Source organism: Mustela erminea, chromosome 5 (assembly GCF_009829155.1).
Source record: "Mustela erminea isolate mMusErm1 chromosome 5, mMusErm1.Pri, whole genome shotgun sequence".
In the NCBI taxonomy this organism is placed as follows: Eukaryota; Metazoa; Chordata; class Mammalia; order Carnivora; family Mustelidae; genus Mustela; species Mustela erminea.
This window is the reverse complement of record NC_045618.1, coordinates 31,943,911-31,954,705: the sequence shown is the minus strand read 5'-3', so window position 1 is coordinate 31,954,705 and position 10,795 is coordinate 31,943,911. Positions and strand designations below refer to the sequence as shown.

General features: G+C 51.5%; 1 protein-coding gene across 5 annotated transcripts in view; it reads left to right on the top strand.

Annotated features, from left to right (window-relative positions):
• The first annotated feature begins 3,785 nt into the window (after positions 1 to 3,785).
• The window catches only part of CD276 (CD276 molecule), a 29,874-nt gene continuing 22,864 nt past the window's right edge, over positions 3,786 to 10,795 (top strand). Inside the window, exon 1 of one of the 5 annotated variants that reach the window (XM_032342509.1) lies at positions 3,786 to 4,113. The gene's annotated coding sequence lies outside the window, so the exon portion shown is untranslated. The other 4 variants (XM_032342510.1, XM_032342506.1, XM_032342508.1 and 1 more) reach the window with 4 other exon arrangements.

The following is a 10,795-nucleotide window of genomic DNA, read 5'->3' as shown; positions in this document are numbered from 1 at the left end:
ACAGGGGGCGACAGACACTGGAGAGGGTGGCCAGGGAAGAAGAGGGGACAGTGGGCCAGATGGGGACAGCTGGCCATACAAGCCTTGTTAGAAGACGTTTTGTTATTTTTCAGTGTATGTGTTGGATGGGGTGGGGGTGTTAAGATGTTCTTGTCGGATCAGTTCTGCTCTTTTTTCCAGGCTGCTCCTGCTCTTTTGCCCGCCAGAAGCTTCCAGCTGGAAGTATTTGGATCTAGACACCTGAAGTCTAACACTCAAGTGTCAGGAATAAGAAAGCAGAAAGCAGGAACGTGCCCTGGTCACTATGCTCTATATTCAACCCTACACTGGATCCGGTTATTTCAGGGAAACTTGGTTGCCTTAGACAGTCTGGGCTGGCTGGCCGGCCCCAAATGGCAGCCTTCTGCACTCTAATTGAGTGGGTGGGGCTGGGTGGGGTGGTGGCCTTTGCGAAAACATCCAGGACTGAAACTGTAGTTTCAGACCTGAAAGTGCAAAGAAGTTTGGAGATAAAGTGCAGCCTGTGTAAGGGGAGGCCAAGGTCAAGATTCTGGTGTCACAGGGAACTTGGAAAAAATGCCGCAAGGGGGCCTTTGGCCCCCAGCACAGCCAATACTTGATTTTTCTTTCTTAGGGAAGTGAAGAGTTCTGGGTATTGTTCTTAGGTGAGGCCTGCCAACGTCTTGGAGCTGCTTTCTGAAAGATGGGCTGCTTAGCTGCTCTAAGGAGCCCAACCTCACACCCCCGCACTCACCTTAAAGCTAGGTTAAGGAATTCAGTTTGCTTGATTTAAGGGTATTCAAATAGATGAGGAAAATACTTGTCCTTTTGTATGTTAAGGAGGCTAAAGAAAGATGTCTTTGAATTTTATCGGCATCTCAGAGATTCTGTTCCAGGAAAAGTAATAGGAGGGTCAGCACATGGCCTCCCTTTGCTGGAATGATGGTCTGATGCTATCGCGTCTGATATTACAGCGAGCCTGGGGAGGATGAGACTCTCAAGGGTCACTGTTCAATCTCTCATCAATCCTGAATGAGCAATGGCAGCTCTGGGGGTGAGGCCAAGGGCTGGAAGGAATCCTGGGTCCTGGAGGCAGCTGCACGATGCCTTTGGAACCAGACTGCTTCTGACTTTCTCCTCAGCGACCCTTAGCTTTTGTCCCCAGAGCTGCAGGATGACTGCTGTACAACCGGTTGTGTGTCTGCACTTCTGGCACAAAGAAAAAGAAGAGCAAAAGGCGAAGGCACATGCCAGCTAGGCCCGCTCCTTATTGTTACTCTAAAAAATGTTTAATTGTGATAAAATATAGACACGATAGAATTTACCATCTTAGCCATTTCTAAGGGCACAGTTCAGTAGCGTTCCGTACATTCAGACTGTTGTGTAACCCATCTCCAGAACTCTTCCCATCTCATGAAACAAACTCCATATCCACTTAACAGCAACCCCCACCCCATCCCCTCCTCCTCCAGGTCCTGGCAACCACACTTCTCCTCTCTGTCGCTAGGAATTTGACTGCTCTGGGGACCTTCTGTAAATGGAATCATACAGTACTTGTCTTTTTGGGACTGGCTTAGTTCACTTAGCATCATGTCCTTGAGATTCATCCATGGCATACCATGTGTCAGAATTTCCTTACTTTTTAAGGCTGAATAATTTTCCATTATATGTATTACATTTTATTTATCCATTCATCTACCGATGGCCACTTGGGTTTTTTCTACTTTTCGGTCATTGCGAACAAAGCTGCTATGGACGTGGGCATACAAACATCTCTTTGAGACTGTGCTTTCAGTCTCTTGGGTTTATTCTCAGAAGTGGGACTGTTGGATCCCATAGTGATTCTATTTTTAATTTTTTGAGGAACCACCATGCTGTCTTCCATTGCATAAGCCCATTCCTTTAACAAGTTTTTTTCAAAGCCCCAACCTGAGAGTTTCACTTCCATCTCATTGCCCACAGTGGATCACGTGATCACTTCTAGCTGCACGGGAGCCTGGGAAATGATGTATTTTTGACTAGGCCTATATTAGGGAGGGTCACTCCAGCTGTTTGTGTTCAAGGCAGGTGTCTGAGTCTCAGCTGAGCCCATCTCAGACACTCTATCTATTCCCTGCCCTAGCTGTTTATCCTTTCGGGGGGATCAGCTCCCTCTCAAGCCACTGCTTCCAGAAATGTGAGGCAATACTCACTTTCTTTCCTCCTGACCTGTTCTCTTAAGCAATTATGAAAAAATATCTCTCCCCACACACACCCATATAAACTGTCCTGTGCTATTCCTTCCTTGTCCATCATGGCTGAGTCAAGCGTCTGCTTCCACACTCTAAGTCCTCTGGGATATGACCTGTGTCACCACTGCAGGGCACAAGGTACAGGATTGACTCTTGGTGGAGGGAAGGAGACTCCATTCTTCTAGATTAGTTCTATGCCACCTCCAGGGTCCTGCTGGAGGGATCCTGGCTCTCTCAGCCTAAGGACACCTCTTCCTCAGATATTTCTCCCCAGGTTGTGGGGCCTGGTGGGGGCTGCTCATCCTGCGATCTATGAAGTCAGGCCCAGCCTGGAACAGGACCTGATAGGGCAGGGGGAGCAGTGTGCATTGGTGGAGAAGCTCATGACCTCCAAGCCAGATGGTCGTGCCTTGAACCCCTGTTCTCTGCTCCCATCCCTAGAAGCAGTTACATAGACATAGCCGCTATCAAACTTAAATTCAGAAACACATGTGCACGTAGATTCAAATACAGAGTTGCTCACACAAACGTCCGTACCCATGTGCCACACACACACACACACACACACACACACACAAAAGCAGGCACAGAATTAAATTTGCATTCGGCACTTAAATTCAAGGGAGCAAATCTTGTTCCTCCAATCACTACTTTTATCCTTTAGTAATTTATTAATCTATGTCTCAATTTTTTTAATTTGTCAAATGAGGATAATCATGGCATTCCACTCACTGAGTTGTGAATATTAAATGAGATAAAATAGTAGAGAACTTACGAGTGGTTACACCTTCCAGAGATGCGCATGCATTCATTCTATTTCCTGAGCCCCCTCCTCCTTCTCTGTTGCCACTTGGTGGTGAGCCTGGCAAAAGCACGAGGTTCGAATCCTTCTATCCATCCTCAGGTTTCTCACCTGTAAAACGGAGCTAATATTATCTATCTGGTGGGACTGTAGTGAGGCTCTAAAGGGGTCCCAGCAGGGAAAGCTCCGAGTCTAGATCCTGGCCCCCAGAAACCTTGCTACACTTGAACTGTTCCTGTCTGTAACTGATGAAGAACAGGTCGGAGAGCAGATGCAGGGACGGGATGTGCAAAGGTAAGCGCCTAACGCCACCCCCCCCGCCCCGCCCCCAATCTCCTCCCAGGCTAGAGCTGGGGCCTCTAAGGACAGAGCCCAGACACGGGGATCAGAGCTGCTCCCCCTGTTGGAGCCTGGCCCGGGGTTGGGGGCAGGGCTGGTCGGGTGGCCGTGGGTGGGAGGAAAAGAGGAAAACCAGCTCAGTGGAAATTACCCTGCGGTTGGCTTAGGCGCCCACGACACTGTATTTATAGAGAGCTCCCTGCAGCTCTTAATTCCTCGCAGTCCACTTAACCCTTTCCAGGCCGCGGTACCAGCCCCGGGCGGAGGGAGAACACAGGACTGGGGTCGGCTCGAGGGATCCGGGATTCGAGATCCGGCTCTGCCGCCAGCCGCCTGGAGGGTGGGGTGGTCAGCGGGCAGTCACCTGTCTGTCCCCTCTCGCAGAATATAAACGTCGGATCTTGAGAGTGTGGGAACGGGGAGGGGGAGGGGCAAGGGCAGACCAGCGCCCCCTGGCCCGAGTCCAGAATCTGGTCTGGGGTCAGGGGCGGGGTCCGGGCCGATGCCCTGCCCAGCGGGCGGGCTCAGGCCTCTGCCCGGGACAGCCGCCGCGGGGCCAATCCCGCCTCTGGGGCGCACCCGGGCTGCCTTTCCGGGCCCGCGGCTTCCTCCAGCCCGCCCCGCCCCTCCCCTCGGCCTCTCCGGGCCGTCCCCGACCCCCACTCGGGCCCGGCCTCGCGGCGGCGGCGGCTAGACAGCGCTCCGCCGCGTCCCCGCGTCCCGAGAGCCGGCCGCGGCGCGGTGAGTGCTTGCGTGGCGCGGGCCGGCGAGGGTGGGGGCGGCCTTTGTCTGCGGCCGAGCGGTGCCGGGCAGCCGGACCGCGTGCTGTGCCCTCCCTCTCAGGGCGCCCGTGCCCGGCCCACTCCCCGGGTCCGCGGCGCAGCTGGGCTCTGGGCCCGCAGGCAGTGGGGGCCGCCACAATCCAACCCCGCCCTAAGCTTGTCGCCGAGGGCGCTGGGGCACAGTGGGACCTGCCCTCGCCCGGGAGGTCCTGGAGGAGGCTGGTGGGTGCTTGTGATTCCCCGGGCCCTGGGCGTGCAGGGGCGTGGGGGCAGATCTGTCACTGTGTTGATGATTCTGGAAAGCTCAAAAAAGCCAGCTGGGGTTAGCGGGGAAGCAGGGTCTTCCGGGCCCTCCAGAGGGCCCTGCAGAGGAAAACACCCTGAGTCCCAGCTCCAAGGAGGGAGAGCTGCGGGGGAAGGTTGGGAAAGGGGGCCCACTCTTCTTGGGCCTAAAGGGAGGACTTACGGGGGCAGCAGCGGCGGGAGGGGGACAGATTCTGAAAAGAACAGGTAGGGAAAGCTGACCTGGGGGAAGGGGCGAATAGGTGTTGGGGGTGAGGCGCAAACACGAGGGAGAAGGATGGGGCAATTTGGGCTCTGAAATTCTCTAAGAGATGGTGGGGGAGATAGGACAGAGAGGAGGTAGGAAACTTGGTGTCCCAAAGGTGGGGACCCAGGATGGGGGACACACTGGGGGGGGGGCGGGGAGTTGAACCTCAGTGTCCCAAGGCCCTCAGAATGCTGTTTAACCAGGGAGTTGGCAGGTTTGGTGGCCTAAGGCAGCAAACTGCCAGAAAAGGGGATTTATTTCTAAGCCAGACCTGCCCTAATGAGAAATGCGTGACAGATGACTCAGAAATGGATGGATCTATCACTGGGGGAAAACCTTAGGCAAATGGTAGTGCAGGAGCGATGGGGGAAGAGGGGAAGGGTTTGCTTAATCTAATTGAGAAAAACAATTTGCCTTCAAACTGGATGTGGGTAGTTGTAAATGAGTCAATTTCATCATTCAGTTAAGGCCCAGGTCCTTTTCTTACATGCATGTCTTTAGCTGTTGACCTCTGTATTAGAAAGTAACGAAGCTATTCTGTCTTTAAGAGAGGTCTGCATTTAGTCCAGCCTCCTATCATTCCCTCTGGCCTCTCAGAAATGCCTAGGAAATCTGATGCTGTGCAGCCTTCCCTGCAGTTTGAGGGCCTGTACATAGGTGGGTCGCTTTTGGAAGCTGGGAAAAATTGAAGTCTAAACTTGAAATTGAAGCTGAAACTTGTCTGATGGGTTGGGCCCATCTGAGTGGTGGGGCGGGGTGGAGGGTTCTGGGGCTGCAGGGTGTGAGCCATGGCTCATAGTTCCAGCTCATTGGGAATGGGAATATTTGGGGTGAGTACATTCCCTGATATCTAGAGTTCCTGAGCCTTAGCACTAACACTTATTTTAACTATCGAGCATGGAAATCTTTCTCTGCCGTATTACGTACATCACAGTCTGACTTCAGGACACTCCTGATGTCAGTGAAATTTTTCTTCGTGATTTTGGGTCAGTGGTGTGAATGTCAGATTTTGCACTAACAGGCTGTAGGGTGAGGGGACTCTTGTGGGAGTGAGCTTTGCATTAAGTGGCTTCAGCCACACTTTTACTGATCACTTGACTGTTGTTTGGAGGTTTTTTTCCTCTCTTCAATGACATCGCTGATGGTTTCTCCTGCTTGCCTTCAGTGAGCTTTCCAATTTACTCCAGACTCGTGGGCTGCAAGAAATCAGACCATCCAGCTTGTAAGAGGGGAGAAGTGTGTGTTAATGCAAGGCTGAGATGGGAAGGGGTGCTGGGATTTGTGGAGCTGGCATTCCTTCCTGTCCCTGGCCCTCTGCAGCTCTGACCAGTCACCGGATGAAAGCAGACCAGCTGCATGTCTGAGATGCTCAGATGCCTGACAGGGGGGCGGGGTGCTTGAACATTTGTGGAAAGGACATTTATAGAAGCATCGTCTCTTCTGAGGAGGTGGTGTCCTTCCTCTTGTGAGGATGACTTCTGAGCCTTCCTCGGGGAACTCCTCAGTCCTTAATCTGTAGCCCTGTCTTGTCTGGAGCCATAAATCTTGATTCTTTGGAGCAGGATTTGGCCTTGACCATGAGCTAAGCAGTACTGCTTGGGGTCAGATTGGCAGGATGGCTGTAGACCTGTGAGTTGGGATTCCACCGTATCTAAGGACACTCCTGGAAAGTGTTGTAGAACACGTCTCTGGCCTGCTGCTGGCTGGTTCTTGGTTGGACATGTGGGGTTTGAGTGTGAAGAAAAATGGTCCAAATACAAACAGCCTCTAAGATTATGACCACATCAGGCCTGAGGCTGTGGACTTGAGTCATGGGGTCAGAGGAGGAGGAAGGGCAGGCGGAATGATGTCACTGCCCATGAGCTTATCCTCTGAGTGGGTGGCCACTTCTCATTGCTGTCCTCTTTCCAGACCCCAGGGCAGGAGTGCCGGGTGCGGCATTGGGGGGTGGGGGTGGGCAGTAGCTGCAGGGGAAGGCATAGCCTGGGCCTGCGGGAAGTAGGAGAGTGGGAACTGATTGATGTGATCCGTGAGAAATTTCCTTTGGTCTCAGATACATCAAACGTCTTGGCCAAGGCCTCATGTGTTTTTCTGCAACCCCGGCTGCCACAGCCCAGTTTTGCCACCCCTGCAGTATGAGGTTCCAGCTAGGAACACGGAGGTTCCAGGTTAGAGGTGGGGTTGTGCTGGATGCTTCACAAGCATCACCTCGTTTAATCATGTCAGTTCTCCAAAGTCGAGCGTCATTAGGTCCGTGGTAGAGATGGGGAAGCCAGAGCCCAGAAAGGGGAAAGAAGTCACGTGCCCAAAGACACACAGCTGGCACATGCTGGACCTGGGCTGCTGTCCGTCCCCAGAACAGGGAGAGATCTCATTTGGAGAGCTGGGGAGAGGGCTGGCCTGACCTGGGTATCCCAGTCCGAGCATCGGTGGGAGCGCTTGCTTTTCCAGAAGCCTGGTCTTCTGCACCCTTGTGCCTCCGGAGGCCCTTCTCAACCCTCCAGGTCTGAGTTGTGCTCCCAGCCAGCTGCCCCACTCTGTCATTCTCTTTGTGGTCCAGAGAATGGATGCCTCCTCTACACCCCTAATTCCTTTGGGCATTTGGCCTTCCAGAGGCATTTGGAGAGTATCAGAGGGAAACCTGCTAGGAGTGGGGAATGAGAAGCATTTTTTATTGGGAGCCCTGGAGTAGGAAAAGATAGTACCCCTGAAAAGCAGGGCTCCCAGGTCACCCTCAAGTCAACATGGGCTCCCCGGAACCGGGGCTTCCCGGGGGAGATACTGGAATGTGCACTGGGGGTGGGGGGACCTAGATGTATATAGCCCGACAGAGGAGCTCTTGGCTGGGGGCGGGGGTGCCCAGGTGGCCTTGTCCGCATGACTATGGCAATAATAACAGCAGGAATAATTTGTTACTGCTGCTTGTGGGTGCTAGGTGCTTTCCTAAGTCCTTTCTGCATATGGTCTTATTCTTATAGCAGCCCTTGTGGAAGAGGGGTTGTTACTCCTGCTTTAGAAATGAGGAATCAAGTCTCAAAGAGGTTAAATCATTTATATTTGGTTGTGTGTCTAAAAAAAACTTTTGAGGCAGAATTTGAACCCAGGGCTGCCTGCTCCAGAGCCCAAGCTGTACCCTGGGGCTGGCAAGGTGGCTTAACGATTCCATTTAACAACACAAAAGGCCTAAAAAGCAAGGTCCACAGGGGGCTATTTCCAGCTGTCCTGTAATCTCCCTAAGAGAGTAATTTGAAGTCCTTATTTTATAAATGAGCAAACTGAGGGTCAGAGAGGATGTTTGTCCAAAGTCCCATGACTAGGAAGTAGCAGAGTCTAGATTTGAAACTGTGTCTTCTACACCAAAGTCATCTCCTTAAACACCAGGGCTCACTTTTCCCATGAAGGCTCTTGTGAGGACAACAGCCCAGCATGTGATCATGGTTAGAGCACAGGATGGTGGTGGGACCTTAGAGAGTTGAGGAGACAAAGACCCAGAGAGGCAATGGGAGCCGAGGGAGCCTAGGAAGTGAGTGATGGAGCCTGGTCTGAAATCTATAAAAATCTCCCAAGTTGCTGTTTTCTTTTTTGTATTAACGAAAGAATTAGACACTCATGGTCAAAGTCACAGAAATATATCAACTAAGAAATAGGAGTAGATGCTTGCCCTTGTTCCCACGTTCCAGGGTTGGGTTCACTGTCACAGTTCCAGACCCCTTTCCCATATACAAACATCCATCTCTCTCTAAACACATGGTCACTTTCATTCATTCACACTGCACTGAGCACTCACCATGTGCGGGGTCTTCGCTGGAATCAAGGGTACAATAGTCAATAGAGCAGACACTGTTCCTTGTCAGGGAGGGTCCAGTATGACACGAGGAAAAGGAAACTGTGCAATGAGTAACAGGTAACTCCCCTAGGGTGGCCGATCGCTTCCTGACTTTTCTGCCAAGGTGGCTCTCGGGATAAAGTGGTGTTACGCATGTCATCCGGGAGGAAGGAACTGTGTTTGCAAAAACCCAGGAGAAGAGGATCCCCTGTTGTAGGACTCAGAAGAGGCGAGTGTGGGGGAAGGACAAATGGGAGGAGGTGAGGCTGGGGAGGTGAGCAAGGCCAGAGCAGGTAGGGCTCTGTGGGCCCTGGAGGAGCTGATGACATCTTGGAAGTGATGGCCTGATGCAGTTTATGTTTTTATAGCAGTTATTCTGGTTGCTGTGTGGAGTCAAGACTGGGGCATAGAACCGGGTGAGGAGACAGAGGGAAAGTCGAGAGACCAGTGAAGAAGCTTTTGTAGTCAGCCAGGCAAGAGACGACAAGGACTTGGCAAAGCAGTGAGAGCAGCACAGGTGGAGACAAACAGAGGGTGAAGCTGTATCAGGCATCGGCAAACTTTTTCTGCAAAAGGCCAGAAGTAAATATTTCAGGCTTTGCACGGATTACAAGTGCACGGTTCCGCTGTCGTCTGCAGAAGCAGCCGCAGACAATATGTAAATGAAATGTGGCTACATTCCAACCAAACTTTATTTACGGACACTGGGATTTGACTTCCGTGTGATTCCTGTGTCTCATGAAATACTCTTTTGATTTCCAACCGTTTAGAAAAGTAAACCTTTTCTTAATGGGTGTGCTGAACTAAAGCAGGCAACAGGCTGGTTTTGGGGCTTGGCTGTCGATGTAGTTTGGGGTCAGGAATGGTTGTTCTTGGTGATGGACTGTAGAGGCAAGAGAAACTCGGGTTTCTGGCTTGAGCAGAGGGTGGAGAGTAGTGCCTTTCCCGAGCGGGAAGAGCTGAGGAGGAACAGGTTGGAGGGGAGATCCAGAGTTTGAAGAGGGACATGTGAAGAGGGAGATGCCTGTGAGTCACCGGCGAAGAGATGTTTAGGGGACAGTTGGAGCTCAGATGAGAGGTGTGGGCTTGGGGAAGAAAATCTAGGAGTTGCCAGCATATAGACGATATTTAAAGCCATGGGAGTGGGTGAAATCATCTAGGGGAAAATAGTAGAGAGACTTGAGGAGAAGGTCTAGGAGCCAACCCCGAGGGGTTCAGTGGTGGAGGAGGAAGGCTGGGCGCTGAAATACAGGTGATGCTGAGATGGAGAGAGAGGTAGGGGACCAGACCTGCAGCCATGGGGCCATCTGTTAATACAGAAATGAGGTCATACAGTTGACAGTATGCTTGACTGACGTGACACATGTCATGGACTTATTTCTGTATCAGTATACATTCTTTTAAAAAGCTGTGTGCTACTCCAGTACGCAGAGGCGCTGTCATTAATGTACCAGTTCCCAACTGGTTCCCATTTTTGCTGCTAGCTGGGTGTCTTTGAGAGTGGAGCTGGTGTGTCCCTAAACCAGTTCCTACGAACTACAGCCCATGGGCCAAACCTTCTGCTGCTTGTTTTTTGTATAGCCCACAGCTAAGAATGGTTTTTACATTTGTCATGGTTGAAAAAAAAAAATCATGTGATTCATGAAAATTACATGCAATTCAAATCCAAGTGTCCATAAATAAAGTTGTGTTGGAACATGGCTCTGCTCATTCATTTATGCATTGTCTATGACTGCTTCCCTGCTACAATGGCAGGGTTGAGTAGCTGTGACAGATATCAGATGGCCTGGAAAGTCTAAAATATTTACTATCCGGACCTTTACAGAAAGAGTCTTTTCCACTCATGCCAACAGAACAGCCCTGGGAAGCCCGGCTGGGTGTGGTTTGGCTCATCGGCCCATTCTGGAGCCAGTCATTGAGGGTTCTCCAGTGAGTCAGGTCCAGTCACCTGCTGAGGCCCAAGGGTAGGGGTCAGTCACACCAGCTCACAGGGACTGGGTTCCCTGCAGAACCGGGGAGCCCTGTTATTAGAAGGAATCGGTATAGAAGAAGAGAGGCGCTCTAGAACAAAGGTCGTGGAAGAAAGTTGCTAAGAGCCTCAAGACTGACTGCTGAAGACAGAGAGGGTCCGCTTAGCATCCGTTGTGTTTCCTTCTCAAAGAAAGAAGTTGCAGAGGCTGTTGAGAAGGAACTGAAGTTCAGGCCAGGTAGGGAGGTGATGATCTGGTGTATTCCATGGCTTTGTCTTCTGGCCCCTTTGATTGT